The sequence below is a fragment of the Accipiter gentilis genome, chromosome 20 (assembly GCF_929443795.1).
Source record: "Accipiter gentilis chromosome 20, bAccGen1.1, whole genome shotgun sequence".
Lineage (NCBI taxonomy): Eukaryota > Metazoa > Chordata > Aves > Accipitriformes > Accipitridae > Astur > Astur gentilis.
In genome coordinates this window covers 22,385,912-22,401,584 of record NC_064899.1, presented here as the reverse complement: position 1 = coordinate 22,401,584, position 15,673 = coordinate 22,385,912, and the positions used below count along the sequence as shown (strand labels likewise).

The following is a 15,673-nucleotide window of genomic DNA, read 5'->3' as shown; positions in this document are numbered from 1 at the left end:
TATATTCACACCATTGAAGCAGTTGTAGGTACAAATAAACATGTAAAGTTTACTGTAGAGTAGACTATGCAAACCCCAGCCAATGCAGATGTTCACTGAGACTTCCTCTCCCAAAGGACAGGGAAAGGTGGGGAGAATTGATACCTCATTCCTCCCAAGCACTGACTTTGTGGATTTCATTCACAGCAAACCAGAGACCTTCAAGGATTCCAGTTCCAACAATGATATTACAAAGGGGGGGGTGGGGTGGGGGGGGCCAAACACACACACAAAAAAACCCAACACATCAAAACCTAACAAACAAACAAAACCTAAACAACACACCACACACAACACTCAGAAATCCTGACCAAAGAGCACACAAGTTGAGATCTAGACCCTGCCAAAGTACCCCACCTGAAACTAAAAATCCTGGTATAATGACTAAACAGCTCCCACATAGAAATTTTATACAAGAGAGGACTGTCTATAACCTCTTACAGAAAAATGATCAGAACTGAAGGAAGAAATCAAATTCCCACCACACAGAAAGGAAAGAAAAACCTCAAAGAGGGATGTAACACTCTGCCCAGATACTCCACAGAGACAGAGTCCCAAATGACATTAACATTCCCATTCACGCAACTGGTGTGGAGGGAGGGAAAGTCCTCCCTGCATTTCAGAAACATCTCTTAGTCCAGAGGAAAAAGGATCCAACTACAGAAGCAAAGCAAACGTTCTTGCCCCTGCAATGTGCTCAGGGAAAGGATGCCTATGTCCTACAGCCGTGAAAAAAAACCATCTATGTCCACTATAACCTAGCCAGGGGTAGGTGCCATCAGCTGAGCATGTTTCAAATATATTGCAACTTTAATTATCACAAGGATCACAGTCCTAACTATTTTCTACTGCAGTAATACTTCACTCCGCTTTCCCCCCACCGCTCCCTTTTTAAGTTGAATAAATTCGCACTCAAAATTATTAAAATATTTTGGGTTAGATTTATCACATGCAGACCTGGACAAGGCAACCTCAAGCAACTAATCAAGTCACCTGCAGTATCACAGCACTCAGCAGTGGTATCGCCAGATGCTGAAAAGAGCTTATGATGGGGTTACCTGGGATTATCCCATCAGAGTCCTTAGGAAAATGAGATACACTGACCGTCTCTCAATTGGATTAAACTGCTGTGGAGGGGTCTGATTTTCAAACTGCATTAAGAAAAAAAATCATACTTCTCAACCAAGATCAGAGCAAGAATGCCTGCTCGCCCTGCCCCTCTCCAACATAATCAGAGCCATGGGCTGAGAGATGTTAACAAATACTAAAATAGGTCCCACAGAAGAACTATGTTTTATGTGGATGATACCCTGATTCTAGTCTCCAGCCCTCAAAGGTCAATACCCAAATTGTAAGAATTCATTGAAAACCCTGGGCACTCACCCAGATGTGTGAATTTACTGGAACAAGTCCCAGGCATTAGGATTAATTAAATGCACATAAATCAGGACTTGCTTATTCACTGCAGTTTCTAACGGCAGTCCCTGGTATTAAAACATCTAGGAATCCTAATCCCCAGAGATTACAGGCAAATAGTTAAACTTGGACCCAATCATCCACAAATCATTAATGACTCAGGAAGTGGAAAGTGCATAGACGCTCCCCAAACCTTTGGACAAAAACAAACCTGAGAAATAGCGCACATACCACAGAAATAAATGGTTGTACTCCAGGGACTCCCAGGCCTAATATTCCAATATTATTTTCAGAATATCAGGTATGGGGTTTTTCGTATAGTTTTTAAATGAGAAACGGGCACACAATTACTTTAAGAGTCTTTGACAAGGTCAAGAATAGGAAAAGGGAGCGAGAAAGCCTTAGTAAAGCAGCAACACACTACTTTTCTAGTAAATTAAGCCACGTAGCACAAGCTAATTGTGAGCAAAATCCAGTAAGCAAGGAAGGTATTTCCCCGTCTTCCACATACAGTTCTCTGCACTGGATTCTTACCACCAAAAGAAACCAAATCCTACCTCATACACATAGAGAGTTAGATAAATGCCTAACTCTATGCTGAAACAATCCCCTATCTCACCTCAGAGGCCTCAGTGTAGTAAAATCCAGCTGTAAATGAACAGAAACAGAGCCAGAGAGAATATGATAACACAGAAAACCAACTGGAGGGAAATACGCCTAAGACATCCAGTTAGGAAACCAAGCCCACAGAACCATGTTTACTCCTCATATACAAAAATAACTTATCTGACTACAATACTGACACCTCCAATACATTCGCTACACTTACCTTGCTATAAACCAAAACCCCACCATTTTCTCCTAAGCATCAAAACATCTCAAAAATCTAGAGAATACTACAATTTCCTGAGCTAAGTAGCTACTTCATAATGCAAACTTCTCATGACCCTTCAGATACGTAGAGCAAGTGTAATAAAGCAAGAATGCAACAGAGAACTGGCAAAATACCTAACAGCTAAAGCAAAAAGAACAATGATGAAAACTAAGAAAACACCACACAGTCTCCAGTTGCATTTCTACCAATAGAAGTTGTCTTTAAAGTGCTCAGAGGTCCCAAAGACTTCTCGAGAACATGTAAGCGCTCCCCAATGACCGATGTTAGAGGCAAGAGAAAAGAAAACAAGAGTAGAGGCATTGTTACAGGCTTCTGGGATTATATGAACATCAAAGTTAATGAGATCCTTGTAACTTCAATTGTTCTTTAAGCAAGTAACCTACACTCTTGGATTGTATTTAGCAAACAGCCACTCTCATTATATTAAAAGGTTGTCTATCAGAAGCAGCTTTAGGACATGAAATTTTGCTACACTGGAAATTAAATTCTCATTCTTTTTCACCCACATCCTGCTCTCTTATCTTCACTCCCATCAAACAAAGCAAAAAAGATGACAAAGCTTTCTATAGTGCACTAGAAAAATCTATGTGCAAATGGAAGAAACCCAGACAATTGACAGAAAACCCCAGAAAGGCAAGTAAGCAATTTCCCAAAGCTCACCAATTAAGGATCCCTGCAGGAAATGTGAATAAAAGGTGAAAGATAAACATACTGACTTCCTTTAAGTTCCCCCTTCCCGCAACACATGTATACGCATATAAACGCATACAGTTGCTCTCCCTTTTGCTTGGATTTCCACTTTATTTTGTATTTTGATATATGCCATAAAATCCCTATGCTGAAAACAGCGTTAGTACTCTAAGCTTTGTCTAAAAATCCATCCTCTCTTAATTCTACTGTATAGCATTTTTGTATGTATTCACATATTGGCACTAAGAATTTGAGATTTGACACATGTAATAAATGTCAAGAAAAAATACCTCCAAACTGCTTCAATGCATGACATTCAACCAAACCAAGACACATACCCTCAAACTTCACCAGGTAAGCAAACAAAAAGGCACTACACAAAAAAAACAACAAAACAAACAAAAAAAGCAAGCTTTTTTCTCTTATTTTACACAATTATATTTAATCACACATTTTTTGGTGTAATCTGTGATGTATTACGTAATTTAAGAACTCAGAAACATAAAAATCAGAAGTGTTCCATTTTATTACAGGAGAACATCACTGATCCTCCCACTTTCAAGAAGATTCAAGTATGACATTAAACTAGCCAACAAAAGTCACACTAATTTTCTTCAGAAACACAGCAAAGATTCACTTCAGTCCGATACATTTCGCCGATATGGACATGACAAACAGCAGTAGTTTAAAGAAGTGCAGCTGTTTATTTGCAGATCTTGGGTCTATTTTGTAGCCCTCAAAACACCTGGTGCTTCACTTTATACCACAGAGATAATACTCTGACAGCAGGCTGGTGACTCTGATACACAGCATTACTCAAGGTGATCATAATAACCACCTCTAGTATAGTTTTTCCAACACCAGTTGTAAATCAGAGACATACAGGATCACAGATTTCCACACAGGTACACTCAAGCCATCACCTGCATCCACATAAGTTGGCCAAACAAATAAAGGGAAACCTTAATTTTCCCCAGACCTGTTCTACTAATTAATATGTTAAAACAAGGAGTAAAAGAAGATATAAAGGTTACTGTATTCCTGCCCCAGTTCTAATGTACTTTACTATTTCAGGAGATGGACCCAATTAAAAAAAAAAAAAAAAAATAAAAAATTTTAAAAAATCACATATTAAATACAATCCATATTCACAGGAATTTGCATTTGGATTTCTAGTTAAAGTTGTTAATAATAAGTGCAGTAAGATTACCAGCAAGTGCATTACTACTCTGCATGCATCAAAGATGCATCTTTGTATGCCTTTTTCTTCTGCTTATCTACCCTGTTTGGAATGTTAAACTTCTGTGCTATGTAAATTAAAATATTTAATTATGCAAAGCAAAGGGGAAAGGTTTACATTATTATAATTGAGTTAAATTCTTTCTGCTTTAAGCTCAAATACTGAGAACATAGCTGAGCATCTGTTAAGAATTTCAAAGTCTTAAAATGCTGCTTTATAAATTTTAAGAGCTACACGTGAACAATTTGAAGCCTTTTGATGTTAATAAAATTACTGTAATATATTCAGTTTTCATGCTTAAAATTAAAGGAAGTCTGAAAGCTTAATGCAAATCCAAGGTGAGAAGCAAATTCAGAAAGAAGTCACTCATTTGCTACAATTTTTCAACTCTTGTGGTAACCAGAATTCATAATTGCAAATGAATGAGCAAATGGCTAAGGGAGCTAAAAGTAAAACCATCTCAGGAGAACGGCACCTTAAAAGCACCCTGTTCATAGAAAGAGGTCTCCTTCAGCTAAAGGAAAACCTAATGTTCATAGTTGCCTACTATTGTGTTCGTATCTCATTAGCAGTCAGTGTGACACATGGAAGATTGTAACCACTTCAAAGGGATAGTTATCTTATATCACACCTAACTACACCGAGACACTCAAAAAAACCACAACAGTGCTACGAGCAGTAAGGCAGGATGTCCAAGAAAGGTACATTTTTATGAACAAAACTTCACTGGACCTTCATACCAAAACAAATAATCACCAGCTTCGCTTTTTACTGAGGGACAGAAGTAAAAATAGTCCAAAGGAGCTTAAATGCTCCCACAATTGGAAAGGAAGCAGAAGAACGCTCCTGTTCTTCTGGCAGCTCCACCTGCTGCAAAGCAGCCGTTTCTCTGATCTGAAACACTGAATTTAGCAGGATACTTACAAAGATTAGAGAGGTAACCTACTTTCTTCCAGTATTCAGACTATGAGATGATAGAACATGTTGGCTGCTTGCTTGCATTTTATTACAACCTGGTAACCCTTCTTTTTCCAGATCAACCTCATCACATTTACGTGGCCACAAAGCTACGGTTTTCTGCTTCACAGGGAAACAAACACACGCTTTGCAAGCAAATACATCTGTTTGGTTAGTTTGTGATTTCTGAGATGCACTGGTAGGTGCCCTCCAGAGGTTCAGACATTCTCCGCCACGTACTGGAGGGACTGCCTTGCTCCTGTGCCATGGAAGCGCTTACGGCCTTTAGCAACGGGGGAGGTTTAAACATTTTCAAATTAACATTTCTGATGCAAAATCCTTGTCTCTTGACCATGCCTGCCTGTGCTGTTCAAGTGAAACTCCACTGACTGGAGACCTTCCCACTCACTCAGGCTTCCTCAGGCAGAGAAAGCAGCAGCACTCTCAAACGCCAATTCAATCGCTCGTTACCATTCAGACACTGATGGTTTAAATAAATAAATAAATAAATGTGGGCGGCATCTTTTGGTTAAAGGTTTGATCAGACTAACTTGCCTTGCCAGTCCCATACCCTGGAATTCCCGTAACAGCAGAACAGGACACCAGGAATCAGCACAGGCTCACAGCTGTTTTGGCAGCACCACACCATCACCTCCTCTGGGAGGCTGGGGAATTATTTTGGGGAAAAAAAAAAAAAAAAAAAAAAAAGAAAAAAAAGGATTAAGGAGTCACACTAACCACTCCACAGTTATGACTGAAATTTGCCTTCCAGTATAGGCCCAGTTCTAATGCTTCTCTCAGGGCAGAGATGGACAAAACTACTGAGCTAATTACAAGCATGCGTATTTGTAAATGTTTAGCTGTAGTGTTAATAACAAATTACTTGGGTTCTGAATCTAAACAGATGTGAACTTTTTTGCTACTGTTTATGTATGCTGTCTTTAGGTAAACCAACACCAGACAGATAAATATATATATTTTTTTTTAAGGTTAAATCAGTGTTACAGTACCCAGCCCTAACCTCCGCCTGAGCCAGCATTTCTACCAGGTTTCTCACTTGGCACAGGTTACACTATCTACTGCACTGCATAATCTGAAAGCTCTGCCTCACTTGCTTATCCCCCACACAGCCCCCCAAGAAAAAACCTCACACCACTGAAGGCATTAAAATGCATTAAGCTGGATGACTGCAAAATGTCATGAGTCCTTACTGACTCCCACGGTTTAAGTGTGGATTTTAATAGAGGTAATATTTCTTCATTGCTAGCCAGTGCAAGATTTGTTACCTACACAATGACTCAACTATGACATTTTTTAGGAGTGATATGTTAAACTAATTAACATTAACCTAGCAGAAGAATCAAGCATAAATTAGAGACCATTTCAGTTAAAGATACAGAGAGCTTCTATACTGATAATTCTCCTCAGACAAAAGACTCTGACCCTTGAAGTATGAGATTTCATTTTAAAATTAATATTAACCTATTCAGAATTCTTATGCTGAACTTTTTCAAATACAATTTCTACTTATTACAATTTCAGCATAATTAATAAGGTATGTGCAGCTAGCATAGCAACTCTAAATCCAAGAGTTAGAGAACCAAGACAGGACAAGAACCATACAAAAATTGTAAGAAAAATTAAATATTCTATTATGCTTAATGAATTGTTTGTTCCCCTTCCCACTTGGAAAACAAAAACAAAAATAAGACAGCCAGTAATGCCTATAGATTTTGCCAGCTCTGCTATACAGCAAGTATGGCCCCACACCCAAATGCAGGCATCAACTCTTCATGGCACTCTTCCTCAGACTCTGCGTTTCTCATCTTTGAACACCAAGACAAGAGGTAGATTAAGTCAAAATTCATTAAGAATACATACAACAACATTTGTTGTCCAACAGATACACTAATATTCTTCCAATGAGGGCACCCTGGTTCTCTTTATAGAGACAGGCTAAGCGGCTGCATCTCCCTCAAAAGCTAACTATTATCACATATCTTTCTAGCAAGTGGTTATTATACCACATTCAACCTCTGCCTCTCCAGAGAGATTCTCTTTTTGGTTTTTTTGCAGAAGAAACTGATCTTACCTAAGCAGAACTAGAGATAGCCTATTTCACTGACAGTGTTTTGTGGTGATGGCAGTATATGATCCATAACAAGTTTTTGCCAAGAAGTTAATCCAGGCACTGACCTGAAAGAACAGCTACTTCATAGCTCTCTTCAGCCTGGAAGCATTCAAAATAAATAAAAAGAATAAAGACACCCTACTCCTCTTACACAAAGACATGGCCATAAACCACTGCCCACAGCAGAAAATAAGGGAAAATGTTACATGCAAAATGGCTTCTGGCAATTTCTGGGGTGTTTGCACAGCACTAGTCATACTAAGCAATGAGAAGCCTAGAATACACACTGCTTTAATTTAGCAACAATCACTCAGATACACCATTTCTGATCTAGCAGAGCAACAAACCAGAGAGCTCCCCTGCCCTTCATGTTCAGAAACTATCACCAGACTATAGTGTGTCTGCAAATGCTTATTTTTAATAATGCTGTAGACATTTTTCAATGTCTAGAATATGCTCTCCTACACAGATATTAGACAGCCCAACTATGCTTTGCAGGACTGTACCAACACTTTAAGAAAAGACTCAAGATACGTAACCCTGGGTGACAAATCTCAAAACACACAAGAATTCTTATTCTGCCTCTTTTCTGTCCTACTCTTGCTCTGATCCGTCATATCTTAACTTACTGCCTTTTGCAACAGCATTCAGGGCAAAAACTATTTCAACTGCAACACACAACCCAAGGTCAAAGCAGTTGATTGATTTCTTTGCATTTGCAAATGCAAAGAAATCAATCTGGGAATGGTTCTGGTCTTTCTTTGCAAACATCCTTTTACTTGTCTCAAAAGAGAGCCATTAATACATCTACCCTGCATGAAGTCCACAACAAGTAACATTCCACACATAGTTTTAGTGGTACTCACAACAATTCTTACTGACAATGTTAAAACCAGATATAAAAAAAAGTATTACAACTATTACAGTGTGCATAAATTAAAGCAATGAATTCCATCAAACCAACAAACATGGGTGTATACATACGTATATACAATATACATACACACATTAAAAAGTTAAGCCAGATCGATTATCAGTTGAAAAAACTCTTTTTTTTTTTAGCACTTGTCATAGCTTCACTTCAGATATGCCCTGCTGCTTTTCAGTAGTGTCTTTTGGGGGGGAAGAGGAGTGAGCAGTATGCCTGAGATTGAGGTAAAGTGTTTTACAACCGATTACAGTGAATTCTTTCAGTATATGCCTGGTCACTACTAATTCAATAGACACTTTTCAATTATACATTTTTTGACCGATCACAATTTACATGCAGGATGTATTTTAAGAAACAAACTGGTAAATTGGAACAGGGAGTGTCTTTCGTCTTGAGTAGCTAAAAAACAAAACAAAAAGGGAACACAGCATAGAAGACCACCGACATAAGGCAACAGAAGCAAGGTTTGGGAATGCACTAGACACTGTTTCAAATGAGAAAAACCACTTGTCTCCTTCATGAAGCTGCCTCAGGTACCACACCTTTGGTTTTGGACTGTATGGTGTGCATGTGTACATGTCCGTATGTATATATTTGTGTCTAAAACATAAGCATGTAATGTACGTGTATACACACACACAGAGGCTCTGGTGTCTGACTTGCTTTCCCAAAAAACCCAGTGGTCCGTATCATGACTGAAGTCAATAGCAACTATTATTTCACTCCGCTGAAAATTGACCTGGATGACTGGATTTAGACACAGCAGCTCAAATGTTGGTGGCTAAACAGGAAAAAAGTGCACTGGGTAACTCAAATTGGCTGATGAAAACATTTCAGGTATTAGTTTTAAGCTACTATGCACTAAAATGCGTACAAGGAAGGTATGAGTTTAAAGAAAATATTTAAAATAAACTAGCACCTAATTAATCTCACATCTAGAGGCATCCTGTGGTCCAAAACCAATCTCAACAGACATTAAGCAAATTGTCCATTTCTTTGGGAAGAGGGAGCAACTTTGTCTTATCGTGCCTTTAAAACTTCCTTTTCAGTCCTATTACTAGGTGAACTGCCGTCATGAACATATACCAGGTTAATAGCCCCCTTCCTCCACTGCCCAAGTGCTGGAATTCCCACAGGAGATATACATCAAACCCTCTCTAGCTAACTCCCATAGCTGATGTATGGAGAGTAACTAAGTTGACAATATAGATTTTTACAGGGACAGCTAATTTGTTTTTGCAAGCTGTGCTCCCATTTATGCTCTAAAAGCAATAATCACTCAACTTTTCTCTCAATTTAAACAAAGTTTTTCACAACGCATTGAAGTAGTCAACTAAATTAGACTAGAAACGCTCATGCATCAAAGTCTCCTGAAGATGGGTGATGAATATTCAAGTACCAGGTGTTGATACCATGGGAAAAGAAGCTGTTTGAAAAGAAGAAATCGCAGTTAATCCAAATCTGATAAACCAAGCCATGATCTAGGACACAGATTTTAACCATACACAGAAGGAAAGCTTTAGACAGATAAAGCTACATAATGCATAGACTTAAGACTATAAAAAAATAACGAATACAAATCCTGAAGCTGAAGGATACCTACATGATGAAGAACAAGCACCGGGGTTTAGAATTATGTTTGTTTCATTCATTCTTTTGCAAGTGCAATGAATTTCAATAAACAAAAAAAGGCAAGGCACCGAAAACATGAAGTTGTAAACCAGAACCACCCTTCCTTCCAATGTCTGTTTTCCAGTAAGGACCCATGCCTAAACATGCTCCACAGGTCCAGTCCAGGAGCTTGAATGAATACAGCTACAGCCTATACTGCATCATAAATCTCTGAATATGGCAAACTTAAGCCCCAGAGATAGCACACCTTTCATCATCTACCTTATCTTCTGGTTTTTACCAAGGCTACACACCTTCTGTGAGGGGAAGAGCGTCTCTTCCAACACCCTCGCAATTTCCAACACTTGAAGCCTAAAGCCTTTAAAAACAGCCTCTCTACGAAGCACAGCTGAGCCCCACCAGCCCAGGCGAGCTCCAGCACCAGCAGAGCTGACGCCACATCGTACGCAAGCTCAGCAGCAACAATTAACAGATCAAGTCCGGTAGCACCATTACACAGTTAAAGTAGCTTACAGGTCTAAATTAACGCCCTGTGTGGCGCTACACCAACATGCAGTGAGTTGCTTAGATACACCTCAGTGTTTGCTGCGTAATCTAGGGCACCTTCTTAGGTATTCTGGAGCCATCACAACTTATTATTTTCAGAGCATATGCACAGAGCAACATTGATACTAACAAAAAACCCCATTTACAAATTCTGAAAGATAACTTAAACGAGCAGCCACACAAAGTCTCACCTCCGAGATAATCTCAAAACAACATATGCAATCCCCGAACCACTTACCTAAATGAATTTTTGCCTTGCAGTACTGCAAAGCCAAACAGAAGCAGCTAACTTGTATCCTCCACTGAAGGCTGCAGCTATGTTGGCAGCAAGTTTAATTCAAAACATTCAAAGCTAAAGTTAACTTTGTTTCCTTGTACAGCATTAAACAGAAACAATATTGTCATACACCAAAGAGAAGCCAGTACTGCCGATCCCCAAGATATTTATAACCTTCGCCAGGGCCGTTTAAAGATTTCACTGCATTTTCCCATTAGAAATGCTCTGATGGCACAGGCCTCCAGACACATAAATTATGACAAACAGCTGCTCATCCGTTCCCACAAAATCCACCTCTCCTTTCCCTATCGCATCAATCACTAGCAACTAGCCCTCATTTTCAAGAGAGCTCACCGCTTCCTCTCCTCACCCATCATCACGGCTCACAATCACGTCAGACTCCATCCTTATCAGCCCAGAATACCCGCTCCCGGTGCCCACTTATTAGGTTTTATGACAACCCGGTGCCTTACCCCTGCACGCCCCCCCCCCGCCTCCCATGCCTGCGAGGAGTCCCATGCAAACATTCGTGGTTCTAATTCACTGCTTTCTTATCTCCAGAGGAGAAGTAATGCCGACATCCAGAGCAACACCACACTCATCTCCCCGTGCAGGACTTAAGGCAACTCATTTCATGTACAAAATGCGTTTAGCAGGAGCATGCCCATTCAGATTAGGTACCAGCATTTTTCTCTTTTTTCTTCTTTGTACAGAACTAAATGCACTATGTTCTTACTAATCTACAATATTCATAGATACGGATACAGAATCCACACTTGCAGTAGTCTAATAACCTTTCAGGGGAAGTACTGCCCCTGTCCTCACACAAAGAACACAATTAATTTTGTGTTAAAATATTCCTAATCCCCCTAGCTTATCCATTTCCTCCTACCAACCCCAAATACGTCTATGCATTTTAATCAAGGAAAGGTCAAGGTATCGAGCACAATAGCATCCTACGTCAGGCTTCACAAACAGTTTGTGATAAAATTCATGTTATGACAATGCAAGTCAGAAAAAAAAAAAAAATCAGAATTGAATTCGTTAGTGAGCTGGAAAGCTTCTTGCTACATAAAATAAATCCAATCAAGAGAAAGAACACTGCTCCAGACACCATATGCCTCTGTCCTGACATAACTGATAGCATTTTACAGAAAGCAGCTCACATGTTGGAAGCTTCCTTTTCATTATAAGTTTTCATGCAAGTATTTCTCAATCACAACTGTAATAGAATGGGGGGCTGTAAGCCCCACCACCACTGCTCCCAGATTTCAAGCGGCAGCTCTTCCCTTCCAGCCTTGGTCAACTTGCTTTTACCTCTCTCACAAAATTTGCTCACACAAGCTGAAAAGAAACAAACCACACTCCAATGCTTATACTCATTCTGTGAGAGTATTATACCTCAAGTTACCTGATAAGGCAACAAATAAGTGAAAGCAGAGAAATAAAAAAAAGAAAAAAAAAAAAGACAATGTCTTATTTGCTATTATGATTTCTACTATATGAAGCTATATGATTAAGCACATGAGATTCAACCAGCATTGAGCAAAATAAAGTGGAAAAAAAAACCTAAAACAAATGAAAAAAAAACCCACAGACATGTATCAATACCATTTTCTATGGAAGCAAAGCTACAAAGCCAGCTCCGTTCTGGAAATATGCCCCGTCCTACACCTTCTACCTCACCTTCCCAGTGAGGAGTGCAAAGTCACTACTTACCACGCCATCCTCCTCATAATTGCACAATACTCTTTGGACTGCTCGGGAGCCTTTTCAGGGACTAACAATCGTATTTCCAAAAACTTTCTCCCAAAACTCTACTCAAGAGCCAAACTGTATTTCTGCATCCCAAAGGAGGATGCTCTGGTAAAGCCTCCAGAGAAGGGAGCTCCTTTGTCCTGCATGGCCAGGAGCGGGGTGTCCCACCGGAGGGGTGAACGGCAGCAGACCCTCAGGAGACCACCCCGGCTCCACCTGGTATCGGGAACCAGCGGGGCACATGCAGGTCTACAGAAATAGCTACCTCACTTGGGAATTCTGGAATTCATGCCCCCACAGAAAAATACTTTGACTAAAGGGAAGGAACAATAAAAGAAAAAAAGTCCTTGTGGCATTTTCCTTTCTACCTTCCTAGAAGTTTGTTGATAGGAAGTTACTCCATATACCACCCCTTCCCTCTGCTACCTAAAAATCCACAAGTTGCCAAACCTGCCCTTTTCTCCTCTGCCCATTCCTCACAACGTACCGCTCCAACGCCGCAATTCACTTACCCCCAACATGCTGTAAAAACACTTCTTGCAGCCTGTTAAATCCCTTCTGCACTTGTGCTCCGTTGCCCTGAGACGTGCCCAGCCCAGAGTTACTCTCACCTCAGTTACACGGAGCAAGATGCTTTCTCATGCGACAAAATACGTTGGCTAGAAGACCTTCTTCACTGCGAGCACGGTTCAAAGGAGGAACCGCTGCTCAGACTGCCTGGATTTGGTTTAGGTGTAAGTTCTGTCAGCTGAACAACCCCACACCCCAGGGTAGGCTTGCGAGGGGGAGCTCAGCGCTCACCCCCAAGCCCGTACCTCCCAGGACACCCACGAGGACTTCCATCACCTTCCAGGACAGTCACAAGCAAAGCAAGCCATAGCCCCAACCGTAACCAGAGACAAACCACAGGAACAACCATTTTCGCCCACTTTAGAGCCACAGCATCAGGGCTCACGTACCTGAAACCTCCCTCTCGAGCAGCAGCTCCCAAACTCCTCCCAGCCAGCCCCCATCAAAAGCACCAGGGCTGCTTCCAGCCCCAGTTAAGGCAGGTGTTCCCCATCACCCCTCCCAGTGCCCAAGTGCTGCTCCTTCCCCACAACCTCCCTCCGTCCCCTGCTGTTCCCACCCCTTTCTGCTGGGATTGCTGGCAGGAGAAAGGTAGGGGGACATCCCAGCCAGGGCCCAAAAAAAAAGCGTTTTGCCTGTCTCCGTGCAAACCCCGCGAGGGTCTCGCCTCCGACGGCGCAGCACGCCTACCAGCTGGGAACTGCTGCGCTAAACTTTTCCTAGCTGGCTCTACTTTTCCTCTCGCTGCAGATATGATCTCCAAACATGAGAATGCTTTTTTGCATTTTATTGGAAATAGTCCAAATAAATTTGAAGACAGATGAATCGCGTCCCCTCCCTCTTTAAAGCTTAACGGTTTTGTCACCACGTTAGTAAGGTTTGAAATGTTCCAGGTATAAACAGACAGAAATATATCTATAATTTACGTAATATATCCTGAATCCTACAGCAATGATGACACGAACTCTCAGATTAAGCCAAGATAAGGAGTTGCTTCTATTTACATTAAGTAAAAATTCACTTCAGTTTTCAGTGTTGATGAAAATGAATGGCTTTCATGCAGATAAATGAAGTGTGCCTTTTCTGCCCAGTTTAGTTTTCCTAAAGAGTAGCAAGTGCCTGAGAAGAAACTGAACAAGAAGAAAATCTGCACAGAAAGGAAAAAGGATTGCAGTTTTGGTTTCCTTTAAATGCAGAAACGTAATGACTGGGCTGCTTTTCCAAGATGACACTAGATAGCAGCTCTAAATATTTTTATCCAGCACGATCCATTTATTATTCTTTTTTTCCTCTTTCCACAAACAGCCTAAGACTTTCCTTTTCTGAGACTTCAAAATAAAGACTTTCATACGCTTAACTTAAGTCATGCAAAGTTCAAAAAAGTATAAGTGCAGAACAATACTAACAATGGAAATTAAATGTACATCAATTGCGTTCAGTACGTAACAAAAAGCTTATCCTCAATAATCAAGAAAACTAAGAGTAGCTCTTTATTAAAAAAACAGTCAGAACCAGGAAATTAGGACCGTATTGCTTCTTGTATCTCTGTTTACAACTGGAAAGGATAACAAGTGATTATTCTTTCAGATTTCTACTTTGCTCTAAAGTAGGCCAGCCAGCTCAGCACTTTTCTTAAGATTATGAATACTTGCCTGCCCTACATATGGTATAGGCTGGAACCAATCAGATGAGCTGAAATATGCAGCAAAACCAACTATTTTCATGTCATTCATTTTCAGCTACAAATAAGAAGTGCACAAAACAGTTATAAAAGGATCAGATATTTAATAGCTGTAAAATGTGCTTTACAATTTTCATAGTTCACTAAGGGGCTCAATGATTTCCCCACCATTGGATTAACACTTAATCTCAATTCAAGAATAATTTCTTATTCATTAATAACTCTTGAACAGCTTGTTCTCTCCACTAGTTTTCATTTCATTTTTGTACATCGGTTATCTCACACAGTAACAAGAAAACTGAACACTGTCTGCATTCAGTAGACTTTCACAGTACTTTGACATTCAGGATGCAAACACGCTCCACAAGAAGCCTTAAATCAAAACTTTAAAAACATATGAAACAAAAGAATCCCTTGAATTTTTAAGTGAAATACTTCTATTTGCTCTCTCCCTCATACAAGCCATCCATAAGATTTTTGTTGCTGTGTGGAAGAAGAGAGATTAAAAAATAGAAAGTTGTTTTCTTGAGTTCAACTCAAAATAGTAACATGTCTTTAAACAAAGTTGGCTATTTGGAAGATCATAATTGTGGAAAATGCTTTCTTTAAATTGTTTTTAACTTATTTTTTTGTAAAGTTAACTAGTCTGATTTTCTAGAGCTGGTAAGCACTCCTAGACCCAATGAAGTCATTATCTTGAAAATATCAGTTAACTCAGAAAAGAAAAATATTTTCAAGTTCAGTTTTTCCTTCTACATTTAAGATATAAACATTGCCAAACCATTAGTAAGGCATTTCTGTCGGATTACACCATTCAAAACTATTGGTAGGCGTCAGCAGCAAGGCAAAGACAAAACCAATAAAAGGTTACAAAGCAAGTTTGTTTAAAACAAAGACGACGTGCTTAGTA

The 15,673-nt window shown here is 39.9% G+C and overlaps 1 long non-coding RNA gene across 1 annotated transcript in view; it reads right to left on the bottom strand.

Moving 5' to 3' along the window:
- Nucleotides 1–15,673, bottom strand: part of LOC126048728 (uncharacterized) — an 80,719-nt gene that overhangs the window by 62,269 nt on the left and 2,777 nt on the right. The gene's annotated exons all lie outside the window — the stretch shown is intronic.